Genomic DNA, 19959 nt, shown 5'->3' with positions numbered 1-19959 from the left:
GAAATAAACCACAAAGGAAACTTGCTTATTGTTCATTGTTTCAATTGAATTAAATTCTTAGCACAAGGTCATACAATTAAACAAAATTCGTTGTGTGGCAAGGATACATTTTGGAGCACCTGGTAAACATGATTCCAACAGACAATAGGCTTGTGAGTTTCTGTAGTGTAGTGGTCATCACATTCGCTTTACACGCGAGAGGTCCTCGGTTCGAAACCGGGCAGAAACATGCTTTTTTTTTTGGTCTTTGTTTACAGTTTTGGAAAAACAACTTGTCAATGTACTCAGAAAACATGATGTCATTTCTGCCCAGTTTAAAGCCAGACCAGCATACTTTGTTACAATTTGCAATCACTCAAATCCAAAATACCTTCTTAAGCCTCCTTGTGCAAAACAAAAAAACAAAAGCTGTTTCTGCCCGGTTTCGAACCGAGGACCTTTCGCGTGTGAGGCGAACGTGATAACCACTACACTACAGAAACTTGGATATGGCACAATAGGTTCAAAAAGATTCTCAAACTAAGACCCAACGTTTTTGCATTGTATAATATGCATTGTTTAGGATGCTTTGCATTTTATAATAAAGAAAGAAAAATGCCCAGAGGATTTCAAAAAACAAAACTAGTTTGCTTGACCTTTTGTGTTTCATTTAAGATCACTTCAGAGCGCAGACTGATTGCACTCTACAGGATTAATATGGACAGTGTTGTGTTTTACGAAACAAAGCAATGACAGCCACTTGCATAGCTGCTTGATGCTTTGCTGGGAGTCAGTATTATAATGCAAAAGAAAAACAGGGATTGTTTCTGCTCGGTATCGAACCGAGGACCTTTCGCGTGTTAGGCGAACGTGATAACCACTACACCACAGAAACCTGACATGACAGCACAGGTTCTCTATAGAACTGGTAAAAACAAGATCAAACTTGTTTGGGGCCTCAGATATCCAGTCCTTAAAGAAAAATATCCAAATGAAATAAACCACAAAGGTAACTTGCTTATTGTTCATTGTTTCAATTAAATTAAATTCTTAGCACAAGGTCATACAATTAAACAAGATTCGTTGTGTGGCAAGGATACATTTTGGAGCACCTGGTAAACGTGATTCCAACAGACAATGGGCTTGTGAGTTTCTGTAGTGTAGTGGTCATCACATTCGCTTTACACGAGAGAGGTCCTCGGTTCGAAACCGGGCAGAAACATGCTTTTTTTTTTGGTCTTTGTTTACAGTTTTGGAAAAACAACTTGTCAATGTACTCAGAAAACATGATGTCATTTCTGCCCAGTTTAAAGCCAGACCAGCATACTTTGTTACAATTTGCAATCACTCAAATCCAAAATACCTTCTTAAGCCTCCTTGTGCAAAACAAAAAAACAAAAGCTGTTTCTGCCCGGTTTCGAACCGAGGACCTTTCGCGTGTGAGGCGAACGTGATAACCACTACACTACAGAAACTTGGATATGGCACAATACGTTCAAAAAGATTCTCAAACTAAGACCCAACGTTTTTGCATTGTATAATATGCATTGTTTAGGATGCTTTGCATTTTATAATAAAGAAAGAAAAATGCCCAGAGGATTTCAAAAAACAAAACTAGTTTGCTTGACCTTTTGTGTTTCATTTAAGATCACTTCAGAGCGCAGACTGATTGCACTCTACAGGATTAATATGGACAGTGTTGTGTTTTACGAAACAAAGCAATGACAGCCACTTGCATAGCTGCTTGATGCTTTGCTGGGAGTCAGTATTATAATGCAAAAGAAAAACAGGGATTGTTTCTGCTCGGTATCGAACCGAGGACCTTTCGCGTGTTAGGCGAACGTGATAACCACTACACCACAGAAACCTGACATGACAGCACAGGTTCTCTATAGAACTGGTAAAAACAAGATCAAACTTGTTTGGGGCCTCAGATATCCAGTCCTTAAAGAAAAATATCCAAATGAAATAAACCACAAAGGTAACTTGCTTATTGTTCATTGTTTCAATTAAATTAAATTCTTAGCACAAGATCATACAATTAAACAAGATTCGTTGTGTGGCAAGGATACATTTTGGAGCACCTGGTAAACATGATTCCAACAGACAATGGGCTTGTGAGTTTCTGTAGTGTAGTGGTCATCACATTCGCTTTACACGCGAGAGGTCCTCGGTTCGAAACCGGGCAGAAACATGCTTTTTTTTTTGGTCTTTGTTTACAGATTTGGAAAAACAACTTGTCAATGTACTCAGAAAACATGATGTCATTTCTGCCCAGTTTAAAGCCAGACCAGCATACTTTGTTACAATTTGCAATCACTCAAATCCAAAATACCTTCTTAAGCCTCCTTGTGCAAAACAAAAAAACAAAAGCTGTTTCTGCCCGGTTTCGAACCGAGGACCTTTCGCGTGTGAGGCGAACGTGATAACCACTACACTACAGAAACTTGGATATGGCACAATAGGTTCAAAAAGATTCTCAAACTAAGACCCAACGTTTTTGCATTGTGTAATATGCATTGTTTAGGATGCTTTGCATTGTATAATAAAGAAAGAAAAATGCCCAGAAAATTTAAATAAACAAATCTAGTTTGCTTGACCTTTTGTGTTTCATTTAAGATCACTGTATAATATGCATTGTTTAGAATGCTTTGCATTTTATAATAAAGAAAGAAAAATGCCCAGAGGATTTCAAAAAACAAAACTAGTTTGCTTGACCTTTTGTGTTTCATTTAAGATCACTTCAGAGCGCAGACTGATTGCACTCTACAGGATTAATATGGACAGTGTTGTGTTTTACGAAACAAAGCAATGACAGCCACTTGCATAGCTGCTTGATGCTTTGCTGGGAGTCAGTATTATAATGCAAAAGAAAAACAGGGATTGTTTCTGCTCGGTATCGAACCGAGGACCTTTCGCGTGTTAGGCGAACGTGATAACCACTACACCACAGAAACCTGACATGTAAGCACAGGTTCTCTATAGAACTGGTAAAAACAAGATCAAACTTGTTTGGGGCCTCAGATATCCAGTCCTTAAAGAAAAATATCCAAATGAAATAAACCACAAAGGTAACTTGCTTATTGTTCATTGTTTCAATTGAATTAAATTCTTAGCACAAGGTCATACAATTAAACAAGATTCGTTGTGTGGCAAGGATACATTTTGGAGCACCTGGTAAACGTGATTCCAACAGACAATGGGCTTGTGAGTTTCTGTAGTGTAGTGGTCATCACATTCGCTTTACACGCGAGAGGTCCTCGGTTCGAAACCGGGCAGAAACATGCTTTTTTTTGGTCTTTGTTTACAGTTTTGGAAAAACAACTTGTCAATGTACTCAGAAAACATGATGTCATTTCTGCCCAGTTTAAAGCCAGACCAGCATACTTTGTTACAATTTGCAATCACTCAAATCCAAAATACCTTCTTAAGCCTCCTTGTGCAAAACAAAAAAACAAAAGCTGTTTCTGCCCGGTTTCGAACCGAGGACCTTTCGCGTGTGAGGCGAACGTGATAACCACTACACTACAGAAACTTGGATATGGCACAATACGTTCAAAAAGATTCTCAAACTAAGACCCAACGTTTTTGCATTGTATAATATGCATTGTTTAGGATGCTTTGCATTTTATAATAAAGAAAGAAAAATGCCCAGAGGATTTCAAAAAACAAAACTAGTTTGCTTGACCTTTTGTGTTTCATTTAAGATCACTTCAGAGCGCAGACTGATTGCACTCTACAGGATTAATATGGACAGTGTTGTGTTTTACGAAACAAAGCAATGACAGCCACTTGCATAGCTGCTTGATGCTTTGCTGGGAGTCAGTATTATAATGCAAAGGAAAAACAGGGATTGTTTCTGCTCGGTATCGAACCGAGGACCTTTCGCGTGTTAGGCGAACGTGATAACCACTACACCACAGAAACCTGACATGACAGCACAGGTTCTCTATAGAACTGGTAAAAACAAGATCAAACTTGTTTGGGGCCTCAGATATCCAGTCCTTAAAGAAAAATATCCAAATGAAATAAACCACAAAGGTAACTTGCTTATTGTTCATTGTTTCAATTAATTAAATTCTTAGCACAAGGTCATACAATTAAACAAGATTCGTTGTGTGGCAAGGATACATTTTGGAGCACCTGGTAAACGTGATTCCAACAGACAATGGGCTTGTGAGTTTCTGTAGTGTAGTGGTCATCACATTCGCTTTACACGCGAGAGGTCCTCGGTTCGAAACCGGGCAGAAACATGGTTTTTTTTTTGGTCTTTGTTTACAGTTTTGGAAAAACAACTTGTCAATGTACTCAGAAAACATGATGTCATTTCTGCCCAGTTTAAAGCCAGACCAGCATACTTTGTTACAATTTGCAATCACTCAAATCCAAAATACCTTCTTAAGCCTCCTTGTGCAAAACAAAAAAACAAAAGCTGTTTCTGCCCGGTTTCGAACCGAGGACCTTTCGCGTGTGAGGCGAACGTGATAACCACTACACTACAGAAACTTGGATATGGCACAATAGGTTCAAAAAGATTCTCAAACTAAGACCCAACGTTTTTGCATTGTATAATATGCATTGTTTAGGATGCTTTGCATTTTATAATAAAGAAAGAAAAATGCCCAGAGGATTTCAAAAAACAAAACTAGTTTGCTTGACCTTTTGTGTTTCATTTAAGATCACTTCAGAGCGCAGACTGATTGCACTCTACAGGATTAATATGGACAGTGTTGTGTTTTACGAAACAAAGCAATGACAGCCACTTGCATAGCTGCTTGATGCTTTGCTGGGAGTCAGTATTATAATGCAAAAGAAAAACAGGGATTGTTTCTGCTCGGTATCGAACCGAGGACCTTTCGCGTGTTAGGCGAACGTGATAACCACTACACCACAGAAACCTGACATGACAGCACAGGTTCTCTATAGAACTGGTAAAAACAAGATCAAACTTGTTTGGGGCCTCAGATATCCAGTCCTTAAAGAAAAATATCCAAATGAAATAAACCACAAAGGTAACTTGCTTATTGTTCATTGTTTCAATTAAATTAAATTCTTAGCACAAGGTCATACAATTAAACAAGATTCGTTGTGTGGCAAGGATACATTTTGGAGCACCTGGTAAACGTGATTCCAACAGACAATGGGCTTGTGAGTTTCTGTAGTGTAGTGGTCATCACATTCGCTTTACACGCGAGAGGTCCTCGGTTCGAAACCGGGCAGAAACATGCTTTTTTTTTTGGTCTTTGTTTACAGTTTTGGAAAAACAACTTGTCAATGTACTCAGAAAACATGATGTCATTTCTGCCCAGTTTAAAGCCAGACCAGCATACTTTGTTACAATTTGCAATCACTCAAATCCAAAATACCTTCTTAAGCCTCCTTGTGCAAAACAAAAAAACAAAAGCTGTTTCTGCCCGGTTTCGAACCGAGGACCTTTCGCGTGTGAGGCGAACGTGATAACCACTACACTACAGAAACTTGGATATGGCACAATACGTTCAAAAAGATTCTCAAACTAAGACCCAACGTTTTTGCATTGTATAATATGCATTGTTTAGGATGCTTTGCATTTTATAATAAAGAAAGAAAAATGCCCAGAGGATTTCAAAAAACAAAACTAGTTTGCTTGACCTTTTGTGTTTCATTTAAGATCACTTCAGAGCGCAGACTGATTGCACTCTACAGGATTAATATGGACAGTGTTGTGTTTTACGAAACAAAGCAATGACAGCCACTTGCATAGCTGCTTGATGCTTTGCTGGGAGTCAGTATTATAATGCAAAAGAAAAACAGGGATTGTTTCTGCTCGGTATCGAACCGAGGACCTTTCGCGTGTTAGGCGAACGTGATAACCACTACACCACAGAAACCTGACATGTAAGCACAGGTTCTCTATAGAACTGGTAAAAACAAGATCAAACTTGTTTGGGGCCTCAGATATCCAGTCCTTAAAGAAAAATATCCAAATGAAATAAACCACAAAGGTAACTTGCTTATTGTTCATTGTTTCAATTAAATTAAATTCTTAGCACAAGGTCATACAATTAAACAAGATTCGTTGTGTGGCAAGGATACATTTTGGAGCACCTGGTAAACATGATTCCAACAGACAATGGGCTTGTGAGTTTCTGTAGTGTAGTGGTCATCACATTCGCTTTACACGCGAGAGGTCCTCGGTTCGAAACCGGGCAGAAACATGCTTTTTTTTTTGGTCTTTGTTTACAGATTTGGAAAAACAACTTGTCAATGTACTCAGAAAACATGATGTCATTTCTGCCCAGTTTAAAGCCAGACCAGCATACTTTGTTACAATTTGCAATCACTCAAATCCAAAATACCTTCTTAAGCCTCCTTGTGCAAAACAAAAAAACAAAAGCTGTTTCTGCCCGGTTTCGAACCGAGGACCTTTCGCGTGTGAGGCGAACGTGATAACCACTACACTACAGAAACTTGGATATGGCACAATACGTTCAAAAAGATTCTCAAACTAAGACCCAACGTTTTTGCATTGTGTAATATGCATTGTTTAGGATGCTTTGCATTGTATAATAAAGAAAGAAAAATGCCCAGAAAATTTAAATAAACAAATCTAGTTTGCTTGACCTTTTGTGTTTCATTTAAGATCACTTCAGAGCGCAGACTGATTGCACTCTACAGGATTAATATGGACAGTGTTGTGTTTTACGAAACAAAGCAATGACAGCCACTTGCATAGCTGCTACAGAAACTTGGATATGGCACAATACGTTCAAAAAGATTCTCAAACTAAGACCCAACGTTTTTGCATTGTATAATATGCATTGTTTAGGATGCTTTGCATTTTATAATAAAGAAAGAAAAATGCCCAGAGGATTTCAAAAAACAAAACTAGTTTGCTTGACCTTTTGTGTTTCATTTAAAATCACTTCAGAGCGCAGACTGATTGCACTCTACAGGATTAATATGGACAGTGTTGTGTTTTACGAAACAAAGCAATGACAGCCACTTGCATAGCTGCTTGATGCTTTGCTGGGAGTCAGTTTTGTTAATGCAAAAGAAAAACAGGGGTTGTTTCTGCTCGGTATCGAACCGAGGAAATTCGAGTGTTAGGCGAACGTGATAACCACTACACCACAGAAACCTGACTTGTCAGCACAGGTTCTCTATAGAACTAGTAAAAACAAGATCAAACTTGTTTGGGGCCTCAGATATCCAGTCCTTAAAGAAAAATATCCAAATGAAATAAACCACAAAGGAAACTTGCTTATTGTTCATTGTTTCAATTGAATTAAATTCTTAGCACAAGGTCATACAATTAAACAAGATTCGTTGTGTGGCAAGGATACATTTTGGAGCACCTGGTAAATTTGATTCCAACAGACAATGGGCTTGTGAGTTTCTGTAGTGTAGTGGTCATCACATTCGCTTTACACGAGAGAGGTCCTCGGTCAGAAACCGGGCAGAAACATGCTTTTTTTTTTGGTCTTTGTTTACAGTTTTGGAAAAACAACTTGTCAATGTACTCAGAAAACATGATGTCATTTCTGCCCAGTTTAAAGCCAGACCAGCATACTTTGTTACAATTTGCAATCACTCAAATCCAAAATACCTTCTTAAGCCTCCTTGTGCAAAACAAAAAAACAAAAGCTGTTTCTGCCCGGTTTCGAACCGAGGACCTTTCGCGTGTGAGGCGAACGTGATAACCACTACACTACAGAAACTTGGATATGGCACAATACGGTTCAAAAAGATTCTCAAACTAAGACCCAACGTTTTTGCATTGTATAATATGCATTGTTTAGGATGCTTTGCATTTTATAATAAAGAAAGAAAAATGCCCAGAGGATTTCAAAAAACAAAACTAGTTTGCTTGACCTTTTGTGTTTCATTTAAGATCACTTCAGAGCGCAGACTGATTGCACTCTACAGGATTAATATGGACAGTGTTGTGTTTTACGAAACAAAGCAATGACAGCCACTTGCATAGCTGCTTGATGCTTTGCTGGGAGTCAGTATTATAATGCAAAAGAAAAACAGGGATTGTTTCTGCTCGGTATCGAACCGAGGACCTTTCGCGTGTTAGGCGAACGTGATAACCACTACACCACAGAAACCTGACATGTCAGCACAGGTTCTCTATAGAACTGGTAAAAACAAGATCAAACTTGTTTGGGGCCTCAGATATCCAGTCCTTAAAGAAAAATATCCAAATGAAATAAACCACAAAGGAAACTTGCTTATTGTTCATTGTTTCAATTGAATTAAATTCTTAGCACAAGGTCATACAATTAAACAAAATTCGTTGTGTGGCAAGGATACATTTTGGAGCACCTGGTAAACGTGATTCCAACAGACAATGGGCTTGTGAGTTTCTGTAGTGTAGTGGTCATCACATTCGCTTTACACGCGAGAGGTCCTCGGTTCGAAACCGGGCAGAAACATGCTTTTTTTTTTGGTCTTTGTTTACAGTTTTGGAAAAACAACTTGTCAATGTACTCAGAAAACATGATGTCATTTCTGCCCAGTTTAAAGCCAGACCAGCATACTTTGTTACAATTTGCAATCACTCAAATCCAAAATACCTTCTTAAGCCTCCTTGTGCAAAACAAAAAAACAAAAGCTGTTTCTGCCCGGTTTCGAACCGAGGACCTTTCGCGTGTGAGGCGAACGTGATAACCACTACACTACAGAAACTTGGATATGGCACAATAGGTTCAAAAAGATTCTCAAACTAAGACCCAACGTTTTTGCATTGTATAATATGCATTGTTTAGGATGCTTTGCATTTTATAATAAAGAAAGAAAAATGCCCAGAGGATTTCAAAAAACAAAACTAGTTTGCTTGACCTTTTGTGTTTCATTTAAGATCACTTCAGAGCGCAGACTGATTGCACTCTACAGGATTAATATGGACAGTGTTGTGTTTTACGAAACAAAGCAATGACAGCCACTTGCATAGCTGCTTGATGCTTTGCTGGGAGTCAGTATTATAATGCAAAAGAAAAACAGGGATTGTTTCTGCTCGGTATCGAACCGAGGACCTTTCGCGTGTTAGGCGAACGTGATAACCACTACACCACAGAAACCTGACATGACAGCACAGGTTCTCTATAGAACTGGTAAAAACAAGATCAAACTTGTTTGGGGCCTCAGATATCCAGTCCTTAAAGAAAAATATCCAAATGAAATAAACCACAAAGGTAACTTGCTTATTGTTCATTGTTTCAATTGAATTAAATTCTTAGCACAAGGTCATACAATTAAACAAGATTCGTTGTGTGGCAAGGATACATTTTGGAGCACCTAGTAAACGTGATTCCAACCGACAATGGACTTGTGAGTTTCTGTAGTGTAGTGGTCATCACATTCGCTTTACACGCGAGAGGTCCTCGGTTCGAAACCGGGCAGAAACATGCTTTTTTTTTTGGTCTTTGTTTACAGTTTTGGAAAAACAACTTGTCAATGTACTCAGAAAACATGATGTCATTTCTGCCCAGTTTAAAGCCAGACCAGCATACTTTGTTACAATTTGCAATCACTCAAATCCAAAATACCTTCTTAAGCCTCCTTGTGCAAAACAAAAAAACAAAAGCTGTTTCTGCCCGGTTTCGAACCGAGGACCTTTCGCGTGTGAGGCGAACGTGATAACCACTACACTACAGAAACTTGGATATGGCACAATACGTTCAAAAAGATTCTCAAACTAAGACCCAACGTTTTTGCATTGTATAATATGCATTGTTTAGGATGCATTGCATTTTATAATAAAGAAAGAAAAATGCCCAGAGGATTTCAAAAAACAAACTAGTTTGCTTGACCTTTTGTGTTTCATTTAAGATCACTTCAGAGCGCAGACTGATTGCACTCTACAGGATTAATATGGACAGTGTTGTGTTTTACGAAACAAAGCAATGACAGCCACTTGCATAGCTGCTTGATGCTTTGCTGGGAGTCAGTATTATAATGCAAAAGAAAAACAGGGATTGTTTCTGCTCGGTATCAAACCGAGGACCTTTCGCGTGTTAGGCGAACGTGATAACCACTACACCACAGAAACCTGACATGTACAGGACAGGTTCTCTATAGAACTGGTAAAAACAAGATCAAACTTGTTTGGGGCCTCAGATATCCAGTCCTTAAAGAAAAATATCCAAATGAAATAAACCACAAAGGAAACTTGCTTATTGTTCATTGTTTCAATTGAATTAAATTCTTAGCACAAGGTCATACAATTAAACAAGATTCGTTGTGTGGCAAGGATACATTTTGGAGCACCTGGTAAACGTGATTCCAACAGACAATGGGCTTGTGAGTTTCTGTAGTGTAGTGGTCATCACATTCGCTTTACACGCGAGAGGTCCTCGGTTCGAAACCGGGCAGAAACATGCTTTTTTTTTTGGTCTTTGTTTACAGTTTTGGAAAAACAACTTGTCAATGTACTCAGAAAACATGATGTCATTTCTGCCCAGTTTAAAGCCAGACCAGCATACTTTGTTACAATTTGCAATCACTCAAAACCAAAATATCTTCTTAAGCCTCCTTGTGCAAAACAAAAAAACAAAAGCTCTTTCTGCCCGGTTTCGAACCGAGGACCTTTCGCGTGTGAGGCGAACGTGATAACCACTACACTACAGAAACTTGGATATGGCACAATACGTTCAAAAAGATTCTCAAACTAAGACCCAACGTTTTTGCATTGTATAATATGCATTGTTTAGGATGCTTTGCATTTTATAATAAAGAAAGAAAAATGCCCAGAGGATTTCAAAAAACAAAACTAGTTTGCTTGACCTTTTGTGTTTCATTTAAGATCACTTCAGAGCGCAGACTGATTGCACTCTACAGGATTAATATGGACAGTGTTGTGTTTTACGAAACAAAGCAATGACAGCCACTTGCATAGCTGCTTGATGCTTTGCTGGGAGTCAGTATTATAATGCAAAAGAAAAACAGGGATTGTTTCTGCTCGGTATCGAACCGAGGACCTTTCGCGTGTTAGGCGAACGTGATAACCACTACACCACAGAAACCTGACATGTACAGCACAGTTTCTCTATAGAACTGGTAAAAACAAGATCAAACTTGTTTGGGGCCTCAGATATCCAGTCCTTAAAGAAAAATATCCAAATGAAATAAACCACAAAGGAAACTTGCTTATTGTTCATTGTTTCAATTGAATTAAATTCTTAGCACAAGGTCATACAATTAAACAAGATTCGTTGTGTGGCAAGGATACATTTTGGAGCACCTGGTAAATGTGATTCCAACAGACAATGGGCTTGTGAGTTTCTGTAGTGTAGTGGTCATCACATTCGCTTTACACACGAGAGGTCCTTCGTCCGAAACCGGGCAGAAACATGCTTTTTTTTTTTGGTCTTTGTTTACAGTTTTGGAAAAACAACTTGTCAATGTACTCAGAAAACATGATGTCATTTCTGCCCAGTTTAAAGCCAGACCAGCATACTTTGTTACAATTTGCAATCACTCAAATCCAAAATACCTTCTTAAGCCTCCTTGTGCAAAACAAAAAAACAAAAGCTGTTTCTGCCCGGTTTCGAACCGAGGACCTTTCGCGTGTGAGGCGAACGTGATAACCACTACACTACAGAAACTTGGATATGGCACAATAGGTTCAAAAAGATTCTCAAACTAAGACCCAACGTTTTTGCATTGTATAATATGCATTGTTTAGGATGCTTTGCATTTTATAATAAAGAAAGAAAAATGCCCAGAGGATTTCAAATAAACAAATCTAGTTTGCTTGACCTTTTGTGTTTCATTTAAGATCACTTCAGAGCGCAGACTGATTGCACTCTACAGGATTAATATGGACAGTGTTGTGTTTTACGAAACAAAGCAATGACAGCCACTTGCATAGCTGCTTGATGCTTTGCTGGGAGTCAGTTTTATAATGCAAAAGAAAAACAGGGATTGTTTCTGCTCGGTATCGAACCGAGGACCTTTCGCGTGTTAGGCGAACGTGATAACCACTACACCACAGAAACCTGACATGACAGCACAGGTTCTCTATAGAACTGGTAAAAACAAGATCAAACTTGTTTGGGGCCTCAGATATCCAGTCCTTAAAGAAAAATATCCAAATGAAATAAACCACAAAGGAAACTTGCTTATTGTTCATTGTTTCAATTGAATTAAATTCTTAGCACAAGGTCATACAATTAAACAAGATTCGTTGTGTGGCAAGGATACATTTTGGAGCACCTGGTAAACGTGATTCCAACAGACAATGGGCTTGTGAGTTTCTGTAGTGTAGTGGTCATCACATTCGCTTTACACGCGAGAGGTCCTCGGTTCGAAACCGGGCAGAAACATGCTTTTTTTTTTGGTCTTTGTTTACAGTTTTGGAAAAACAACTTGTCAATGTACTCAGAAAACATGATGTCATTTCTGCCCAGTTTAAAGCCAGACCAGCATACTTTGTTACAATTTGCAATCACTCAAATCCAAAATACCTTCTTAAGCCTCCTTGTGCAAAACAAAAAAACAAAAGCTGTTTCTGCCCGGTTTCGAACCGAGGACCTTTCGCGTGTGAGGCGAACGTGATAACCACTACACTACAGAAACTTGGATATGGCACAATAGGTTCAAAAAGATTCTCAAACTAAGACCCAACGTTTTTGCATTGTATAATATGCATTGTTTAGGATGCTTTGCATTTTATAATAAAGAAAGAAAAATGCCCAGAGGATTTCAAAAAACAAAACTAGTTTGCTTGACCTTTTGTGTTTCATTTAAGATCACTTCAGAGCGCAGACTGATTGCACTCTACAGGATTAATATGGACAGTGTTGTGTTTTACGAAACAAAGCAATGACAGCCACTTGCATAGCTGCTTGATGCTTTGCTGGGAGTCAGTATTATAATGCAAAGAAAAACAGGGATTGTTTCTGCTCGGTATCGAACCGAGGACCTTTCGCGTGTTAGGCGAACGTGATAACCACTACACCACAGAAACCTGACATGACAGCACAGGTTCTCTATAGAACTGGTAAAAACAAGATCAAACTTGTTTGGGGCCTCAGATATCCAGTCCTTAAAGAAAAATATCCAAATGAAATAAACCACAAAGGTAACTTGCTTATTGTTCATTGTTTCAATTGAATTAAATTCTTAGCACAAGGTCATACAATTAAACAAGATTCGTTGTGTGGCAAGGATACATTTTGGAGCACCTGGTAAACGTGATTCCAACAGACAATGGGCTTGTGAGTTTCTGTAGTGTAGTGGTCATCACATTCGCTTTACACGCGAGAGGTCCTCGGTTCGAAACCGGGCAGAAACATGCTTTTTTTTTTGGTCTTTGTTTACAGTTTTGGAAAAACAACTTGTCAATGTACTCAGAAAACATGATGTCATTTCTGCCCAGTTTAAAGCCAGACCAGCATACTTTGTTACAATTTGCAATCACTCAAATCCAAAATACCTTCTTAAGCCTCCTTGTGCAAAACAAAAAAACAAAAGCTGTTTCTGCCCGGTTTCGAACCGAGGACCTTTCGCGTGTGAGGCGAACGTGATAACCACTACACTACAGAAACTTGGATATGGCACAATAGGTTCAAAAAGATTCTCAAACTAAGACCCAACGTTTTTGCATTGTATAATATGCATTGTTTAGAATGCTTTGCATTTTATAATAAAGAAAGAAAAATGCCCAGAGGATTTCAAAAAACAAAACTAGTTTGCTTGACCTTTTGTGTTTCATTTAAGATCACTTCAGAGCGCAGACTGATTGCACTCTACAGGATTAATATGGACAGTGTTGTGTTTTACGAAACAAAGCAATGACAGCCACTTGCATAGCTGCTTGATGCTTTGCTGGGAGTCAGTATTATAATGCAAAAGAAAAACAGGGATTGTTTCTGCTCGGTATCGAACCGAGGACCTTTCGCGTGTTAGGCGAACGTGATAACCACTACACCACAGAAACCTGACATGTCAGCACAGGTTCTCTATAGAACTGGTAAAAACAAGATCAAACTTGTTTGGGGCCTCAGATATCCAGTCCTTAAAGAAAAATATCCAAATGAAATAAACCACAAAGGTAACTTGCTTATTGTTCATTGTTTCAATTGAATTAAATTCTTAGCACAAGGTCATACAATTAAACAAGATTCGTTGTGTGGCAAGGATACATTTTGGAGCACCTGGTAAACGTGATTCCAACAGACAATGGGCTTGTGAGTTTCTGTAGTGTAGTGGTCATCACATTCGCTTTACACGCGAGAGGTCCTCGGTTCGAAACCGGGCAGAAACATGCTTTTTTTTTTGGTCTTTGTTTACAGTTTTGGAAAAACAACTTGTCAATGTACTCAGAAAACATGATGTCATTTCTGCCCAGTTTAAAGCCAGACCAGCATACTTTGTTACAATTTGCAATCACTCAAATCCAAAATACCTTCTTAAGCCTCCTTGTGCAAAACAAAAAAACAAAAGCTGTTTCTGCCCGGTTTCGAACCGAGGACCTTTCGCGTGTGAGGCGAACGTGATAACCACTACACTACAGAAACTTGGATATGGCACAATAGGTTCAAAAAGATTCTCAAACTAAGACCCAACGTTTTTGCATTGTATAATATGCATTGTTTAGGATGCTTTGCATTTTATAATAAAGAAAGAAAAATGCCCAGAGGATTTCAAAAAACAAAACTAGTTTGCTTGACCTTTTGTGTTTCATTTAAGATCACTTCAGAGCGCAGACTGATTGCACTCTACAGGATTAATATGGACAGTGTTGTGTTTTACGAAACAAAGCAATGACAGCCACTTGCATAGCTGCTTGATGCTTTGCTGGGAGTCAGTATTATAATGCAAAAGAAAAACAGGGATTGTTTCTGCTCGGTATCGAACCGAGGACCTTTCGCGTGTTAGGCGAACGTGATAACCACTACACCACAGAAACCTGACATGACAGCACAGGTTCTCTATAGAACTGGTAAAAACAAGATCAAACTTGTTTGGGGCTTCAGATATCCAGTCCTTAAAGAAAAATATCCAAATGAAATAAACCACAAAGGTAACTTGCTTATTGTTCATTGTTTCAAATGAATTAAATTCTTAGCACAAGGTCATTCAATTAAACAAGATTCGTTGTGTGGCAAGGATACATTTTTTCGAGCACCTGGTAAACGTGATTCCAACAGACAATGGGCTTGTGAGTTTCTGTAGTGTAGTGGTCATCACATTCGCTTTACACGCGAGAGGTCCTCGGTTCGAAACCGGGCAGAAACATGCTTTTTTTTTTGGTCTTTGTTTACAGTTTTGGAAAAACAACTTGTCAATGTACTCAGAAAACATGATGTCATTTCTGCCCAGTTTAAAGCCAGACCAGCATACTTTGTTACAATTTGCAATCACTCAAATCCAAAATACCTTCTTAAGCCTCCTTGTGCAAAACAAAAAAACAAAAGCTGTTTCTGCCCGGTTTCGAACCGAGGACCTTTCGCGTGTGAGGCGAACGTGATAACCACTACACTACAGAAACTTGGATATGGCACAATAGGTTCAAAAAGATTCTCAAACTAAGACCCAACGTTTTTGCATTGTATAATATGCATTGTTTAGGATGCTTTGCATTGTATAATAAAGAAAGAAAAATGCCCAGAGGATTTCAAAAAACAAAACTAGTTTGCTTGACCTTTTGTGTTTCATTTAAGATCACTTCAGAGCGCAGACTGATTGCACTCTACAGGATTAATATGGACAGTGTTGTGTTTTACGAAACAAAGCAATGACAGCCACTTGCATAGCTGCTTGATGCTTTGCTGGGAGTCAGTATTATAATGCAAAAGAAAAACAGGGATTGTTTCTGCTCGGTATCGAACCGAGGACCTTTCGCGTGTTAGGCGAACGTGATAACCACTACACCACAGAAACCTGACATGTACAGCACAGGTTCTCTATAGAACTGGTAAAAACAAGATCAAACTTGTTTGGGGCCTCAGATATCCAGTCCTTAAAGAAAAATATCCAAATGAAATAAACCACAAAGGTAAACTTGCTTATTGTTCATTGTTTCAATTGAATTAAATTCTTAGCACAAGGTCATACAATTAAACAAGATTCGTTGTGTGGCAAGGATACATTTTGGAGCACCTGGTAAACGTGATTCCAACAGACAATGGGCTTGTGAGTTTCTGTAGTGTAGTGGTCATCACATTCGCTTTACACGCGAGAGGTCCTCGGTTCGAAACCGGGCAGAAACATGCTTTTTTTTTTGGTCTTTGTTTACAGTTTTGGAAAAACAACTTGTCAATGTACTCAGAAAACATGATGTCATTTCTGCCCAGTTTAAAGCCAGACCAGCATACTTTGTTACAATTTGCAATCACTCAAATCCAAAATACCTTCTTAAGCCTCCTTGTGCAAAACAAAAAAAACAAAAGCTGTTTCTGCCCGGTTTCGAACCGAGGACCTTTCGCGTGTGAGGCGAACGTGATAACCACTACACTACAGAAACTTGGATATGGCACAATAGGTTCAAAAAGATTCTCAAACTAAGACCCAACGTTTTTGCATTGTATAATATGCATTGTTTAAGAATGCTTTGCATTTTATAATAAAGAAAGAAAAATGCCCAGAGGATTTCAAAAAACAAAACTAGTTTGCTTGACCTTTTGTGTTTCATTTAAGATCACTTCAGAGCGCAGACTGATTGCACTCTACAGGATTAATATGGACAGTGTTGTGTTTTACGAAACAAAGCAATGACAGCCACTTGCATAGCTGCTTGATGCTTTGCTGGGAGTCAGTATTATAATGCAAAAGAAAAACAGGGATTGTTTCTGCTCGGTATCGAACCGAGGACCTTTCGCGTGTTAGGCGAACGTGATAACCACTACACCACAGAAACCTGACATGACAGCACAGTTTCTCTATAGAACTGGTAAAAACAAGATCAAACTTGTTTGGGGCCTCAGATATCCAGTCCTTAAAGAAAAATATCCAAATGAAATAAACCACAAAGGAAACTTGCTTATTGTTCATTGTTTCAATGAATTAAATTCTTAGCACAAGGTCATTCAATTAAACAAAATTCGTTGTGTGGCAAGGATACATTTTGGAGCACCTGGTAAACGTGATTCCAACAGACAATGGGCTTGTGAGTTTCTGTAGTGTAGTGGTCATCACATTCGCTTTACACGCGAGAGGTCCTCGGTTCGAAACCGGGCAGAAACATGCTTTTTTTTTTGGTCTTTGTTTACAGTTTTGGAAAAACAACTTGTCAATGTACTCAGAAAACATGATGTCATTTCTGCCCAGTTTAAAGCCAGACCAGCATACTTTGTTACAATTTGCAATCACTCAAATCCAAAATACCTTCTTAAGCCTCCTTGTGCAAAACAAAAAAACAAAAGCTGTTTCTGCCCGGTTTCGAACCGAGGACCTTTCGCGTGTGAGGCGAACGTGATAACCACTACACTACAGAAACTTGGATATGGCACAATACGTTCAAAAAGATTCTCAAACTAAGACCCAACGTTTTTGCATTGTATAATATGCATTGTTTAGGATGCTTGCATTTTATAATAAAGAAAGAAAAATGCCCAGAGGATTTCAAAAAACAAAACTAGTTTGCTTGACCTTTTGTGTTTCATTTAAGATCACTTCAGAGCGCAGACTGATTGCACTCTACAGGATTAATATGGACAGTGTTGTGTTTTACGAAACAAAGCAATGACAGCCACTTGCATAGCTGCTTGATGCTTTGCTGGGAGTCAGTATTTTAATGCAAAGGAAAAACAGGGATTGTTTCTGCTCGGTATCGAACCGAGGACCTTTCGCGTGTTAGGCGAACGTGATAACCACTACACCACAGAAACCTGACATGACAGCACAGGTTCTCTATAGAACTGGTAAAAACAAGATCAAACTTGTTTGGGGCCTCAGATATCCAGTCCTTAAAGAAAAATATCCAAATGAAATAAACCACAAAGGTAACTTGCTTATTGTTCATTGTTTCAATTGAATTAAATTCTTAGCACAAGGTCATACAATTAAACAAGATTCGTTGTGTGGCAAGGATACATTTTGGAGCACCTGGTAAACGTGATTCCAACAGACAATGGGCTTGTGAGTTTCTGTAGTGTAGTGGTCATCACATTCGCTTTACACGCGAGAGGTCCTCGGTTCGAAACCGGGCAGAAACATGCTTTTTTTTGGTCTTTGTTTACAGTTTTGGAAAAACAACTTGTCAATGTACTCAGAAAACATGATGTCATTTCTGCCCAGTTTAAAGCCAGACCAGCATACTTTGTTACAATTTGCAATCACTCAAATCCAAAATACCTTCTTAAGCCTCCTTGTGCAAAACAAAAAAACAAAAGCTGTTTCTGCCCGGTTTCGAACCGAGGACCTTTCGCGTGTGAGGCGAACGTGATAACCACTACACTACAGAAACTTGGATATGGCACAATACGTTTCAAAAGATTCTCAAACTAAGACCCAACGTTTTTGCATTGTGTAATATGCATTGTTTAGGATGCTTTGCATTTTATAATAAAGAAAGAAAAATGCCCAGAGGATTTCAAAAAACAAACTAGTTTGCTTGACCTTTTGTGTTTCATTTAAGATCACTTCAGAGCGCAGAATGATTGCACTCTACAGGATTAATATGGACAGTGTTGTGTTTTACGAAACAAAGCAATGACAGCCACTTGCATAGCTGCTTGATGCTTTGCTGGGAGTCAGTATTATAATGCAAAAGAAAAACAGGGATTGTTTCTGCTCGGTATCGAACCGAGGACCTTTCGCGTGTTAGGCGAACGTGATAACCACTACACCACAGAAACCTGACATGACAGCACAGGTTCTCTATAGAACTGGTAAAAACAAGATCAAACTTGTTTGGGGCCTCAGATATCAAGTCCTTAAAGAAAATTATCCAAATGAAATAAACCACAAAGGTAACTTGCTTATTGTTCATTGTTTCAATTAAATTAAATTCTTAGCACAAGGTCATACAATTAAACAAGATTCGTTGTGTGGCAAGGATACATTTGGAGCACCTGGTAAACGTGATTCCAACAGACAATGGGCTTGTGAGTTTCTGTAGTGTAGTGGTCATCACATTTGCTTTACACGCGAGAGGTTCTCGGTTCGAAACCGGCAGAAACATGCTTTTTTTTTGGTCTTTGTTTACAGTTTTGGAAAAACAACTTGTCAATGTACTCAGAAAACATGATGTCATTTCTGCCCAGTTTAAAGCCAGACCAGCATACTTTGTTACAATTTGCAATCACTCAAAACCAAAATATCTTCTTAAGCCTCCTTGTGCAAAACAAAAAAACAAAAGCTGTTTCTGCCCGGTTTCGAACCGAGGACCTTTCGCGTGTGAGGCGAACGTTGATAACCACTACACTACAGAAACTTGGATATGGCCAATACGTTCAAAAAGATTCTCAAACTAAGACCCAACGTTTTGCATTGTATAATATGCATTGTTTAGGATGCATTGCATATTGTATAATAAAGAAAGAAAAATGCCCAGAGGAATTAAAAAACAAAATCTAGTTTGCTTGACCTTTTGTGTTTCATTTAAGATCACTTCAGAGCGCAGACTGATTGCACTCTACAGGATTAATATGGACAGTGTTGTGTTTTACGAAACAAAGCAATGACAGCCACTTGCATAGCTGCTTGATGCTTTGCTGGGAGTCAGTATTTTAATGCAAAGGAAAAACAGGGATTGTTTCTGCTCGGTATCGAACCGAGAACTTTTCGCTTGTTATGCGAACGTGATAACCACTACACCACAGAAACCTGACATGACAGCACAGGTTCTCTATAGAACTGGTAAAAACAAGATCAAACTTGTTTGGGGCCTCAGATATCCAGTCCTTAAAGAAAAATATCCAAATGAAATAAACCACAAAGGTAACTTGCTTATTGTTCATTGTTTCAATTAAATTTAATTCTTAGCACAAGGTCATACAATTAAACAAAATTCGTTGTATGGCAAGGATACATTTTGGAGCACCTGGT

The 19959-nt window shown here is 38.6% G+C and overlaps 58 non-coding genes across 58 annotated transcripts; 18 read left to right on the top strand and 40 right to left on the bottom strand.

The window, feature by feature from the left end:
* The first annotated feature begins 156 nt into the window (after window positions 1-156).
* Window positions 157-229, top strand: trnav-uac (transfer RNA valine (anticodon UAC)). The gene has a single exon. It is a non-coding gene; the product is annotated as a tRNA-Val (tRNA).
* A 180-nt stretch (window positions 230-409) lies between these two features.
* On the bottom strand, window positions 410-482 carry trnav-cac (transfer RNA valine (anticodon CAC)). Its single transcript has one exon. It is a non-coding gene; the product is annotated as a tRNA-Val (tRNA).
* A 319-nt stretch (window positions 483-801) lies between these two features.
* On the bottom strand, window positions 802-874 carry trnav-aac (transfer RNA valine (anticodon AAC)). Its single transcript has one exon. It is a non-coding gene; the product is annotated as a tRNA-Val (tRNA).
* A 254-nt stretch (window positions 875-1128) lies between these two features.
* trnav-uac (transfer RNA valine (anticodon UAC)) lies at window positions 1129-1201 on the top strand. Its single transcript has one exon. It is a non-coding gene; the product is annotated as a tRNA-Val (tRNA).
* A 180-nt stretch (window positions 1202-1381) lies between these two features.
* Window positions 1382-1454, bottom strand: trnav-cac (transfer RNA valine (anticodon CAC)). The gene has a single exon. It is a non-coding gene; the product is annotated as a tRNA-Val (tRNA).
* Window positions 1455-1773: 319 nt separating this feature from the next.
* trnav-aac (transfer RNA valine (anticodon AAC)) lies at window positions 1774-1846 on the bottom strand. The gene has a single exon. It is a non-coding gene; the product is annotated as a tRNA-Val (tRNA).
* Window positions 1847-2100: 254 nt separating this feature from the next.
* Window positions 2101-2173, top strand: trnav-uac (transfer RNA valine (anticodon UAC)). Its single transcript has one exon. It is a non-coding gene; the product is annotated as a tRNA-Val (tRNA).
* Window positions 2174-2353: 180 nt separating this feature from the next.
* trnav-cac (transfer RNA valine (anticodon CAC)) lies at window positions 2354-2426 on the bottom strand. Its single transcript has one exon. It is a non-coding gene; the product is annotated as a tRNA-Val (tRNA).
* A 437-nt stretch (window positions 2427-2863) lies between these two features.
* Window positions 2864-2936, bottom strand: trnav-aac (transfer RNA valine (anticodon AAC)). Its single transcript has one exon. It is a non-coding gene; the product is annotated as a tRNA-Val (tRNA).
* Window positions 2937-3190: 254 nt separating this feature from the next.
* On the top strand, window positions 3191-3263 carry trnav-uac (transfer RNA valine (anticodon UAC)). The gene has a single exon. It is a non-coding gene; the product is annotated as a tRNA-Val (tRNA).
* Window positions 3264-3441: 178 nt separating this feature from the next.
* trnav-cac (transfer RNA valine (anticodon CAC)) lies at window positions 3442-3514 on the bottom strand. Its single transcript has one exon. It is a non-coding gene; the product is annotated as a tRNA-Val (tRNA).
* Window positions 3515-3833: 319 nt separating this feature from the next.
* On the bottom strand, window positions 3834-3906 carry trnav-aac (transfer RNA valine (anticodon AAC)). Its single transcript has one exon. It is a non-coding gene; the product is annotated as a tRNA-Val (tRNA).
* A 253-nt stretch (window positions 3907-4159) lies between these two features.
* trnav-uac (transfer RNA valine (anticodon UAC)) lies at window positions 4160-4232 on the top strand. The gene has a single exon. It is a non-coding gene; the product is annotated as a tRNA-Val (tRNA).
* Window positions 4233-4412: 180 nt separating this feature from the next.
* On the bottom strand, window positions 4413-4485 carry trnav-cac (transfer RNA valine (anticodon CAC)). The gene has a single exon. It is a non-coding gene; the product is annotated as a tRNA-Val (tRNA).
* A 319-nt stretch (window positions 4486-4804) lies between these two features.
* Window positions 4805-4877, bottom strand: trnav-aac (transfer RNA valine (anticodon AAC)). Its single transcript has one exon. It is a non-coding gene; the product is annotated as a tRNA-Val (tRNA).
* Window positions 4878-5131: 254 nt separating this feature from the next.
* trnav-uac (transfer RNA valine (anticodon UAC)) lies at window positions 5132-5204 on the top strand. Its single transcript has one exon. It is a non-coding gene; the product is annotated as a tRNA-Val (tRNA).
* A 180-nt stretch (window positions 5205-5384) lies between these two features.
* trnav-cac (transfer RNA valine (anticodon CAC)) lies at window positions 5385-5457 on the bottom strand. The gene has a single exon. It is a non-coding gene; the product is annotated as a tRNA-Val (tRNA).
* Window positions 5458-5776: 319 nt separating this feature from the next.
* trnav-aac (transfer RNA valine (anticodon AAC)) lies at window positions 5777-5849 on the bottom strand. Its single transcript has one exon. It is a non-coding gene; the product is annotated as a tRNA-Val (tRNA).
* A 254-nt stretch (window positions 5850-6103) lies between these two features.
* Window positions 6104-6176, top strand: trnav-uac (transfer RNA valine (anticodon UAC)). Its single transcript has one exon. It is a non-coding gene; the product is annotated as a tRNA-Val (tRNA).
* A 180-nt stretch (window positions 6177-6356) lies between these two features.
* trnav-cac (transfer RNA valine (anticodon CAC)) lies at window positions 6357-6429 on the bottom strand. Its single transcript has one exon. It is a non-coding gene; the product is annotated as a tRNA-Val (tRNA).
* Window positions 6430-7027: 598 nt separating this feature from the next.
* Window positions 7028-7099, bottom strand: trnav-aac (transfer RNA valine (anticodon AAC)). Its single transcript has one exon. It is a non-coding gene; the product is annotated as a tRNA-Val (tRNA).
* Window positions 7100-7606: 507 nt separating this feature from the next.
* On the bottom strand, window positions 7607-7679 carry trnav-cac (transfer RNA valine (anticodon CAC)). The gene has a single exon. It is a non-coding gene; the product is annotated as a tRNA-Val (tRNA).
* A 320-nt stretch (window positions 7680-7999) lies between these two features.
* Window positions 8000-8072, bottom strand: trnav-aac (transfer RNA valine (anticodon AAC)). Its single transcript has one exon. It is a non-coding gene; the product is annotated as a tRNA-Val (tRNA).
* Window positions 8073-8326: 254 nt separating this feature from the next.
* On the top strand, window positions 8327-8399 carry trnav-uac (transfer RNA valine (anticodon UAC)). Its single transcript has one exon. It is a non-coding gene; the product is annotated as a tRNA-Val (tRNA).
* Window positions 8400-8579: 180 nt separating this feature from the next.
* trnav-cac (transfer RNA valine (anticodon CAC)) lies at window positions 8580-8652 on the bottom strand. The gene has a single exon. It is a non-coding gene; the product is annotated as a tRNA-Val (tRNA).
* Window positions 8653-8971: 319 nt separating this feature from the next.
* trnav-aac (transfer RNA valine (anticodon AAC)) lies at window positions 8972-9044 on the bottom strand. The gene has a single exon. It is a non-coding gene; the product is annotated as a tRNA-Val (tRNA).
* A 254-nt stretch (window positions 9045-9298) lies between these two features.
* trnav-uac (transfer RNA valine (anticodon UAC)) lies at window positions 9299-9371 on the top strand. The gene has a single exon. It is a non-coding gene; the product is annotated as a tRNA-Val (tRNA).
* Window positions 9372-9551: 180 nt separating this feature from the next.
* Window positions 9552-9624, bottom strand: trnav-cac (transfer RNA valine (anticodon CAC)). The gene has a single exon. It is a non-coding gene; the product is annotated as a tRNA-Val (tRNA).
* Window positions 9625-9942: 318 nt separating this feature from the next.
* On the bottom strand, window positions 9943-10015 carry trnav-aac (transfer RNA valine (anticodon AAC)). The gene has a single exon. It is a non-coding gene; the product is annotated as a tRNA-Val (tRNA).
* Window positions 10016-10270: 255 nt separating this feature from the next.
* trnav-uac (transfer RNA valine (anticodon UAC)) lies at window positions 10271-10343 on the top strand. The gene has a single exon. It is a non-coding gene; the product is annotated as a tRNA-Val (tRNA).
* A 180-nt stretch (window positions 10344-10523) lies between these two features.
* trnav-cac (transfer RNA valine (anticodon CAC)) lies at window positions 10524-10596 on the bottom strand. Its single transcript has one exon. It is a non-coding gene; the product is annotated as a tRNA-Val (tRNA).
* A 319-nt stretch (window positions 10597-10915) lies between these two features.
* Window positions 10916-10988, bottom strand: trnav-aac (transfer RNA valine (anticodon AAC)). The gene has a single exon. It is a non-coding gene; the product is annotated as a tRNA-Val (tRNA).
* Window positions 10989-11497: 509 nt separating this feature from the next.
* On the bottom strand, window positions 11498-11570 carry trnav-cac (transfer RNA valine (anticodon CAC)). The gene has a single exon. It is a non-coding gene; the product is annotated as a tRNA-Val (tRNA).
* A 320-nt stretch (window positions 11571-11890) lies between these two features.
* On the bottom strand, window positions 11891-11963 carry trnav-aac (transfer RNA valine (anticodon AAC)). Its single transcript has one exon. It is a non-coding gene; the product is annotated as a tRNA-Val (tRNA).
* A 254-nt stretch (window positions 11964-12217) lies between these two features.
* On the top strand, window positions 12218-12290 carry trnav-uac (transfer RNA valine (anticodon UAC)). The gene has a single exon. It is a non-coding gene; the product is annotated as a tRNA-Val (tRNA).
* Window positions 12291-12470: 180 nt separating this feature from the next.
* Window positions 12471-12543, bottom strand: trnav-cac (transfer RNA valine (anticodon CAC)). Its single transcript has one exon. It is a non-coding gene; the product is annotated as a tRNA-Val (tRNA).
* Window positions 12544-12861: 318 nt separating this feature from the next.
* trnav-aac (transfer RNA valine (anticodon AAC)) lies at window positions 12862-12934 on the bottom strand. The gene has a single exon. It is a non-coding gene; the product is annotated as a tRNA-Val (tRNA).
* A 254-nt stretch (window positions 12935-13188) lies between these two features.
* trnav-uac (transfer RNA valine (anticodon UAC)) lies at window positions 13189-13261 on the top strand. Its single transcript has one exon. It is a non-coding gene; the product is annotated as a tRNA-Val (tRNA).
* A 180-nt stretch (window positions 13262-13441) lies between these two features.
* On the bottom strand, window positions 13442-13514 carry trnav-cac (transfer RNA valine (anticodon CAC)). The gene has a single exon. It is a non-coding gene; the product is annotated as a tRNA-Val (tRNA).
* A 319-nt stretch (window positions 13515-13833) lies between these two features.
* On the bottom strand, window positions 13834-13906 carry trnav-aac (transfer RNA valine (anticodon AAC)). Its single transcript has one exon. It is a non-coding gene; the product is annotated as a tRNA-Val (tRNA).
* Window positions 13907-14160: 254 nt separating this feature from the next.
* trnav-uac (transfer RNA valine (anticodon UAC)) lies at window positions 14161-14233 on the top strand. The gene has a single exon. It is a non-coding gene; the product is annotated as a tRNA-Val (tRNA).
* Window positions 14234-14413: 180 nt separating this feature from the next.
* On the bottom strand, window positions 14414-14486 carry trnav-cac (transfer RNA valine (anticodon CAC)). The gene has a single exon. It is a non-coding gene; the product is annotated as a tRNA-Val (tRNA).
* A 319-nt stretch (window positions 14487-14805) lies between these two features.
* trnav-aac (transfer RNA valine (anticodon AAC)) lies at window positions 14806-14878 on the bottom strand. Its single transcript has one exon. It is a non-coding gene; the product is annotated as a tRNA-Val (tRNA).
* A 256-nt stretch (window positions 14879-15134) lies between these two features.
* Window positions 15135-15207, top strand: trnav-uac (transfer RNA valine (anticodon UAC)). The gene has a single exon. It is a non-coding gene; the product is annotated as a tRNA-Val (tRNA).
* A 180-nt stretch (window positions 15208-15387) lies between these two features.
* On the bottom strand, window positions 15388-15460 carry trnav-cac (transfer RNA valine (anticodon CAC)). Its single transcript has one exon. It is a non-coding gene; the product is annotated as a tRNA-Val (tRNA).
* A 319-nt stretch (window positions 15461-15779) lies between these two features.
* trnav-aac (transfer RNA valine (anticodon AAC)) lies at window positions 15780-15852 on the bottom strand. The gene has a single exon. It is a non-coding gene; the product is annotated as a tRNA-Val (tRNA).
* A 256-nt stretch (window positions 15853-16108) lies between these two features.
* On the top strand, window positions 16109-16181 carry trnav-uac (transfer RNA valine (anticodon UAC)). The gene has a single exon. It is a non-coding gene; the product is annotated as a tRNA-Val (tRNA).
* A 181-nt stretch (window positions 16182-16362) lies between these two features.
* On the bottom strand, window positions 16363-16435 carry trnav-cac (transfer RNA valine (anticodon CAC)). The gene has a single exon. It is a non-coding gene; the product is annotated as a tRNA-Val (tRNA).
* Window positions 16436-16755: 320 nt separating this feature from the next.
* On the bottom strand, window positions 16756-16828 carry trnav-aac (transfer RNA valine (anticodon AAC)). Its single transcript has one exon. It is a non-coding gene; the product is annotated as a tRNA-Val (tRNA).
* Window positions 16829-17081: 253 nt separating this feature from the next.
* trnav-uac (transfer RNA valine (anticodon UAC)) lies at window positions 17082-17154 on the top strand. The gene has a single exon. It is a non-coding gene; the product is annotated as a tRNA-Val (tRNA).
* A 180-nt stretch (window positions 17155-17334) lies between these two features.
* On the bottom strand, window positions 17335-17407 carry trnav-cac (transfer RNA valine (anticodon CAC)). The gene has a single exon. It is a non-coding gene; the product is annotated as a tRNA-Val (tRNA).
* A 318-nt stretch (window positions 17408-17725) lies between these two features.
* trnav-aac (transfer RNA valine (anticodon AAC)) lies at window positions 17726-17798 on the bottom strand. The gene has a single exon. It is a non-coding gene; the product is annotated as a tRNA-Val (tRNA).
* A 254-nt stretch (window positions 17799-18052) lies between these two features.
* Window positions 18053-18125, top strand: trnav-uac (transfer RNA valine (anticodon UAC)). Its single transcript has one exon. It is a non-coding gene; the product is annotated as a tRNA-Val (tRNA).
* A 178-nt stretch (window positions 18126-18303) lies between these two features.
* On the bottom strand, window positions 18304-18376 carry trnav-cac (transfer RNA valine (anticodon CAC)). Its single transcript has one exon. It is a non-coding gene; the product is annotated as a tRNA-Val (tRNA).
* A 318-nt stretch (window positions 18377-18694) lies between these two features.
* trnav-aac (transfer RNA valine (anticodon AAC)) lies at window positions 18695-18767 on the bottom strand. Its single transcript has one exon. It is a non-coding gene; the product is annotated as a tRNA-Val (tRNA).
* Window positions 18768-19020: 253 nt separating this feature from the next.
* On the top strand, window positions 19021-19092 carry trnav-uac (transfer RNA valine (anticodon UAC)). The gene has a single exon. It is a non-coding gene; the product is annotated as a tRNA-Val (tRNA).
* A 179-nt stretch (window positions 19093-19271) lies between these two features.
* Window positions 19272-19345, bottom strand: trnav-cac (transfer RNA valine (anticodon CAC)). Its single transcript has one exon. It is a non-coding gene; the product is annotated as a tRNA-Val (tRNA).
* Window positions 19346-19664: 319 nt separating this feature from the next.
* trnav-aac (transfer RNA valine (anticodon AAC)) lies at window positions 19665-19737 on the bottom strand. The gene has a single exon. It is a non-coding gene; the product is annotated as a tRNA-Val (tRNA).
* Window positions 19738-19959: the final 222 nt, after the last annotated feature.

This window comes from Denticeps clupeoides, unplaced genomic scaffold (assembly GCF_900700375.1).
Source record: "Denticeps clupeoides unplaced genomic scaffold, fDenClu1.1, whole genome shotgun sequence".
Classification (NCBI taxonomy): Eukaryota; Metazoa; Chordata; class Actinopteri; order Clupeiformes; family Denticipitidae; genus Denticeps; species Denticeps clupeoides.
Note: the sequence above shows the minus strand (reverse complement) of the source record. Positions and strands in the feature narration are given on the sequence as shown.